At 43.3% G+C, this 7,735-nt stretch overlaps 1 protein-coding gene across 2 annotated transcripts in view; it reads right to left on the reverse strand.

Annotated features, from left to right (window-relative positions):
• The window catches only part of RSF1 (remodeling and spacing factor 1), a 165,371-nt gene that overhangs the window by 156,880 nt on the left and 756 nt on the right, over positions 1-7,735 (reverse strand). The gene's annotated exons all lie outside the window — the stretch shown is intronic.

Raw genomic sequence — 7,735 nt, forward strand, 5'->3', positions numbered from 1 at the left:
ATGGCTGTAATGGCTAGAGCTGGGCTGATCTGAAACCAGGAGTCAGGAGCTTTTTCCAGGTTTCCCACGTGGTTGCAGGGGTCCAAGTACTTGAGCCATCTTCCACTGCTTTCCTAGGCACATCAGCATGGAACTGGATTGGAAGTGGAACAGCTGGGACTCAAACCAGCATTCATATGGGATGCCAACACTGCAGGCAGAGGCTTAACTGTGTATGCCACAGTGCCAGCTCCAACAAAAATTTTTAAAGATAACATTGCTTAATTGAGTATCTTTGCTGCTAAAAGTTCCATAAAGGATAAAGATCTCATGCATTTTGCTTATTAGTATATCGCAAAAGTATAAGCATGCTTAGCACACAATCCAACTGCCATTTGTTGAAAGAATAATTTTTAAATGAAACTCCAGAATATTCTCTGAAATAGTACTTAGTATTATAAAAATTCCTACATAAAAACAGAAAATTTCCTGATATCTTTACTAATAGGGTCTAGCCCACAGTAAATATGGGAGAAAACAGTCAAAAAAAAAGTACAATATATTAAAATTATATTCACCAGGTAAAGAGTTAAAGAAAGTTAAAAAAAAAAAGCTTTATTTATTTATATGAAAGAGTCACAGAGAAAAGAAAGAGAGATACACAGAGAGAGAGAGAGAGAGATCTTTTATAGATTGATTTACTCCCCAAATGGCCCCAAAGGCCAGGGAAGGGCCAGACAGAAGCCAGGAGCCAGCAACTTCAAGGTGTCCCACAGGGTGGGCTTGTGCCTGTGTGCATCTGTGTGTGTGTGTGTGTGTGTGTGTGTGTGTGTTTGTGTATGTGTGTAAGGGTCCAATGACCTGAGCCATCTTCAGCTGCTTTCTCAGGTACATTAGCAGGGAGCTGGATGAGAAATAGAACAGCTGGGACTTGAACCAGTACCCACATGGGATGCCAGTGTCACAGACAGTGGCCTAACCCGGTATGCCACATCAGCCCCTAAAGAAATTTTCTTAATCTAACAACATAAATAAATGCCTTACTTGAATACATAGAGGTTAAAATATACTGCGGGCATGTATTATTACTTTTCCACATTGTATGTTGTCATATACCTCACCATAAATTGTCACAGGGATAATTTTGTGTATAATTTAAAGACTACAATGCACAGACCACTCCACTTGCAAAATTCTCAGAGCCAAAGCCCATCTAAATGGTGACAATAGCTGGGGCTCAGTTTAGACACCTCTTACTATATGAGAAAGTCCTTTAAAAAGGGGCCTTTGTTGAGGCTGGCGCTGTGGCATAGCAGGAAAAGCTGCCAAGTGCAGTACCAGCATCCCATATGGGCACAAGGTGCTCTACTTCCGAACCAGCTCCCTGCTGGTACACCTGGGAAAGCAGCAGAAGATGGTCCAAGTCCTTGGGCCCCTTTGCCTACGGGGGAGACCTGGATGAAGCTCCTGGCTCTGGGCTTTGGCCTAACCCAGCTCTGGCCATTGTGGCGATTTGCTGACCTCTCTCCTTCTATAACTTTGTTTTTCAGATAAATAAAATACATCTTTTTTTAAAGGGCCTTATTTATTTATTTATTTTTAATAATCTCCACAATAAAGGAAAGAGCTGTGTTACAAGTTAAGCCACCACTTGGGATGTCTGCATGCCCTATCAGAGCAGATTAGGAGCTCTGTTTCTAATTCATCCTCCTGCTAATGCATCTTGAGAGACAACAGATGATGGCTTAAGCACCAGAGTTCTCACCACCCATGTGGGAGACCAGGACAGAGTGCTGGGCTTCTGGCTTGCTTCAGCCTGGTCCAGTCCTGGCTGTTATGGGTATTTGCAGAACCAATGGATAGAAGATTTATCTTTCTCTTCTCTCTCTCTCTCTCGCTTTCGCTCTCACTGTCTCTCTGCCTTTTGCTCTGTCTTTTGAATAAAAATTAACAAACATTGAGGCCAGCATTGTGGCACACAGTATTAAACCTTTGACTGCAATGCTGGTTTAGACTTAGCTGCTCCATTTCTGATCCAGCTCCTTGCTAATGAGCCTGGGAAATCAACAAAATTGAATGCTTGGGCCCCTGCCATCTAGGAGGGAAACCTGGATGGACTTCCAGACTCCTGACTTCTGCCTGGCACAGCCTGGCTGCTGCAGCCATTTGGGAAATGAACCAGTGGACGTAAGATCTCTCTCTCTCTCTCTCTCCTTCGCTCTCTGTAACTCTGCCTCTCAAATAAATAAATAAATCTTAAGAAAATATTTTTTAATTCCCACAATATTTACTGTATTAGCATACAGCAGATGTTCAAAACACATATTAAGTCAATGAAGTAGCTAATACTTACCTTTCTTACTGTTGAATTCAGGTTAAGAATTTAACAACAAATCTAAAGTTCAAGGCAAGCTTCTTACTAATTAAAATAATAAAGTAGGACAGTTCGTACAATAAGCACTTTAGTTGGAGAAGTCCCACTGTCCCCTATTCTAAGACAATCTGAACAACTTCCCTAACTCTGGTTACATCTATGATATATCAAAAATGATGGAGAAAAAATACATTTCTCCCCTTCCCTTTAATAAATGCCCCAAAATAAATTTATTTCTTCAAAGGCAGAAAAGCTAAAACCAGAAATTTTCAACCAAACCAGGATGTGTCCCTGGCAATGTCATCATCACTGGTCAACCACTATAGACCCAGAGAATCGCTCCTCCAAGCACCTGGTAGGATCTTTGGTTTAAATTAACAGATGGTGGTCCCAATGATGACTGTTACCTTTCCACTTTACCGAATGTGCCTAAAATATATTTTCATACAATTCAAGTAAGGACCAGAAAAGAACATAGTGAACTATAACCACAATGCCATTTGAATATTAAAACTTTGAATCATTAGAATGCAACAGGCCGGCTGCGCAGCTCACTAGGCTAATCCTCCACCTTGCGGCGCAGGCACACCGGGTTCTAGTCCCGGTCGGGGCGCGGGATTCTGTCCCGGTTGCCCCTCTTCCAGGCCAGCTCTCTGCTGTGGCCCGGGAGTGCAGTGGAGGTTGGCCCAACTCCTTGGGCCCTGCACCCCATGGGAGACCAGGAGAAGCACCTGGCTCCTGCCTTCGGATCAGTGCAGTGCGCCGGCCGCAGCGTGCTGGCTGCGGCGGCCATTGGAGGGTGAACCACTCTGCCTGTAAAAAAAAAAAAAAAAAAAAAAAAAGAATGCAACAACAACAACAAAAAAAACAGACAAAACTACTATACAAATAATTCAGCCAACCATAGTATAAATTACAGGAATCCTAACACATATAGACTGATTAGACATAAATAACTTCTTAACCAATATCCAGAGACTACCTTTAAAGAATGAAAAAGCAGATTTGCCCCTTGAAAAACACCATCCTCCACAGAAGAGAAAAGGTATTTAAGACGCTTGAGTGTCAACAACCTCACAAAGTTAATGCCCACCTTTATTTTTATCCAGACTCTAAGATCATTTAGCTCCAGTTAGGAAAAAACAGAGGAAACTCACAGAGAGCACAGAGAACTAATGCCGAAGGCTGTAAGGAAAGGAAGATAAAACTATCCCTTTCATTCAACACACCCTTTTCCTATTCTAGCGAATATCAACTATAAGTCCAAATTATTTTGCTGATTATTTCATAGAGGCATCCTTTTAAGTAATAACATAAATAACATTAAGAGGTGGCTGTATACATTTAAAACCTATCTCTAGGTCTTAGTTTCCTTTCCAGCAAAAAAAAAAAAAAAGACAAAAGTGACACAACAGTCCATTCTTTATAGCTCCAAAACTCAATGACAGTCTCTAGGTTCACGGCACCTCTGATGTCTCAGTAACTTTCTGACAGCATTCCAAGGCCAAAAAAACAACCAGTTCCACTTATGAAGTTGTTAGTAGCCATTTGAAAAAGTAATCTACCTAAATCGAAAAAATATTGGGCTTTGTTTCATTCTTAATCATAATTACTTATGAGACATATACTACTATTAGACACTGTACAACTTCTCAAACCTTAGAATTAGAGGGGACATGGTCTTTACACTTCCTGTTCCATACAGATTTTCATGATCTCAGCATAGGGCACTATAAGCTGAATCCAGAAAGTCAAATTAAAACTTATACATGAGGGGCGGGCACTGTAGCAGGTGAAGCTGCCACCTGCAGTGCCAGCATCCCATATGGGCGCCAGTTTGAGTTCCAGCTGCTCCACTTCCGCTACAGCTCTCTGCTGTGGCCTGGGAAAGTAGTAAAGGATGGTCCAAGTACTTGGGCTCCTGCACCAGCATGGGATACCTGGAAGAAGCTCCTGGCTCCTTGCTTTGGATTGGCACAGCTCCCGCCATGGTAGCCACTTGAGGAGTAAACCAACGGATGGAAGATTGATCTCTTTCTCCACTTCTGCCTCTCTGTAACTCTGCCTCGCAAATAAATAAATAAATAAATCTTAAAAACAAAAAACTTATACATGAGGGGCCAGCACTGTGGCGTAGTGGGTAAAGCCTCCACCTGCAATGCCGGCATCCCACATGGGTGCTGGTTCAAGTCCCAGCTGCTCCTCTTCCAATCAGTTCCCTGCTGATGGCCTGGGAAAGCAGCAGAAGATGACCCAAGTGTTTGGGCCCCTGCACCTGTGTGGGAAACCTGGAAGAAGCTCTTGGCCCCTGGCTTCGGATCAGCAACGCTCTGGCCATTGTGGCCATCTGGGGAGTGAACCAGAGGATGGAAGACCTCTTTCTCTGTCTCTACCTCTCTCTGTAATTCTTTCAAATAAATAAAATAAATCTTAAAAAAAAAAAAAAAAACTTATTTTAAATGAGGGGCCTGCGCCATGGCTTAGTAGGTTAAGCATCTGCCTATGGTGCCAGCATCCCATACAGGCGCTGGTTAAGAGTCCCAGCTGCTTCATTTCTGAGCTGGTTCCCTGCTGATGGCCTGGGAAAGAAACAGAAGATGGTCCAAGTGCTGGTGCCCCTGCACCCACGTAGGAGACCCAGAAGAAGCTCCTGGCTCAGTATTAACCCAACATTTGACATTTGGGGAGTGAACCAGCAATGGAACACCTTTCTCTGTCTCTTCTCCCTCTCTCTAGTGTGTAACTATGCCTCTCAAGTAAATAAGTAAATCTTTAAAAAAATATGAAATTTTAGAAGAAATATCACAAAGTATATAGAAAGACAAATCAGAGATCTGCAGTTCATGTCAAATGTTGATATACTTATCAAAATAAATGCAATATAAAAAGAAAGTGCAATTTTAAAAAAATACTATAAAAGAAATATCCTAAGGACTAATAACACTAGGAAAAAACAAAAAATTTATAAACTATAATTTTTAAATGGCACTAAGAACTGCCTTTGAAATATACCGAAAGTTATAGAGCAAAACTCATTTGATTATAAGACTTTTCTCCACAAGTGTACAGCTTATTATACTTGTGTTCACAACATGCTAAAATTTAACCATTTCAAATGCACTCATGTGCCTTTTATCTGAAAAACATCTTAAGTAAAATCTGTAATACAAGATTATCTGTAAATTCTTGGCTTATGAAAGGATATTTGATACATTATTTCACTTGACTGCTACCTATCATCTATACTGTCTGAAAAAGGCGATCATAGAAACTGATCCACTTTCTCCACTGCTCCACACTAAAATGCACATTTGTCAACTCTTTATACTATAGCACAACTCCCTCCCCAAAAGATTCAGTGAAAATTCTGTCAGCTGAACCAGATGTTTTATTAAGTATTACAGTAGGTTGATCAGAGTTCTGAAAATCTTTCCTACGCACAGTAAGAGCACTTCACCTGCATAGACAATTCATCTGCTAAGTGTGCCAAACTGTATGACATCAATTAATAATCATTCTTAGACCACTTTATGAGATCTATTATTATCAGTACTCCTAACATCTGTAACAGTGTGGTGGATAAACTAAATGATTTATCTTAGCCTTAAGATGACATTCTGTTTTTACTTAGCTGGTGGCCCACAGTTAAACTCCACGTCTTAAACTTCCCTAGTATTTTTTTATACTGGCACTAAGTGTAGTAGTAAAAACATTTAAAAGGAATAGAGAAGAATCATTTAACTACCCAAAATACAATGCTATCCCAGAAAGTCTTTCCACTTGATTCAAATAAATTCCAAAATCAATTTACCAGGAATCCTTTCCCTAAATCCATATATACATGATAGTTATATGACTATCATTTCCAAGACATCCTAAGAGCAACTTACTAAAGCACCCCACCACAAAATGACTATTTCTGTTTTTTAAAAAAGGTGGCTACAATTTGATAATTAATTTACTACACTGGGAGCTTAAATTTTAAAGAAATCCTGTACAAAGTTTTTATATGATGTAATCAGTCATTCTCCTATCCTACACTATTTTAAAAACTGGCTTTTTAAATCCAGAGTTTGCTAACAGTAGAGCAAATGTGGACAGGCAAGAAGAGACATGGGCCTTTACTATAACCACTACACTAACTGGAGCCTTTGGTAGCCGTAACACGGAGTCCCTCTTGGCAAAATTTTGAAAAACTTCAAACTTGGGCCCTTCCTAGCAATGTAAATATATTCAGTTAATAGAAACCTCAGTTCCACAGAGAATAGAAAAGTGACCGTGACTTCTTGGAAAGGAAACGGCTATCTAGTACAATACCCAGGCCACTCTGCCTACCTCACAGGGACAAAAAGACACATCTATTTGGAAATCGTTTCCTCTCTAGCCAAGGGCTGTTTCCAGATAAAGACGACGCTCAGAGGACAACAAATAAGCCTTCTGTGAGAGACGAAATGTGCCAGAAAAGGAGAGGCACGGGTCGGGAATAATCCGAGGGAGTGCATGCGCTCAGGGTGAGGGCTGCAAGCAGCAGACACAGCACTGAGATGCTCCAGTGCAAGCAGCAGCAGCAGCAGGAAGTTTCAATGGGGCCGGGCAGAGCATGCGCCCTGCACCCGCGCGGTGGCCTTATGTGGAAGGAGCACCACTTGCGAACACCAATAATAGACCAGCGGCACCAGAGAGAGAAACAGGAGCAACAAGCACCTTCTTCAACTGTTTCCCCCTCCGACAGAGCCCCTCCTCCAGCCTACAGACTAACCAACCCACCCCACCCTGCGAACGGGAGGGCGACTTCTTCTTCCCTCGCGGCCGGCAGCCGAGACGAAGGGGGAAGGGACTGGAAAAGTGGGGAGATGCTTTTCTATTATTTGGGGGAGGTGGGGAAAGGGAGGAGGAAAACTGGAGGAGGAGGAATTAACCCTCTCCTTTCCGAAGTGAAGACGCTGAACCGACTTAGCCACCCTACAGCAGAACGAAGGAGGAGCCCCCTGCCCTGGGGGAGGAGCGGACCTCCCCACTCCAGAGGAAGGAGTTTTGGGGGTTAAACCAGCCCTCCAGGGGCAGAGAGGAGCCCACTCTGTCTGGGTGTTCCAACCAAAGGGAGGGAGAGTTGAGTGTCCCCAGGCCCCCCGCCCACCCAGGAGGAGGGAGATAAGGGGGCGCCCAGAGAAGGACCCAGCCTCCCCCGAGACGGACTGGAGGACTGGTGGGAGGAGGGGAAGAAGGCAAGGAGGGGAGGAGGAGAAAAGCGCAAAGCTGGCCGGAACCTGCGCTCCCCTTCCCCCGCCACCTAGCGGGAGAAGGGGTGGGGGGCCGGCCCCCGCGGCGGGGGAGCCGTCCCGGGGGCCGCCGGCCGGCACAATGACCCCTCCCCGCCCCCAG

The sequence above is a fragment of the Oryctolagus cuniculus genome, chromosome 1 (genome assembly GCF_964237555.1).
Source record: "Oryctolagus cuniculus chromosome 1, mOryCun1.1, whole genome shotgun sequence".
In the NCBI taxonomy this organism is placed as follows: Eukaryota; Metazoa; Chordata; class Mammalia; order Lagomorpha; family Leporidae; genus Oryctolagus; species Oryctolagus cuniculus.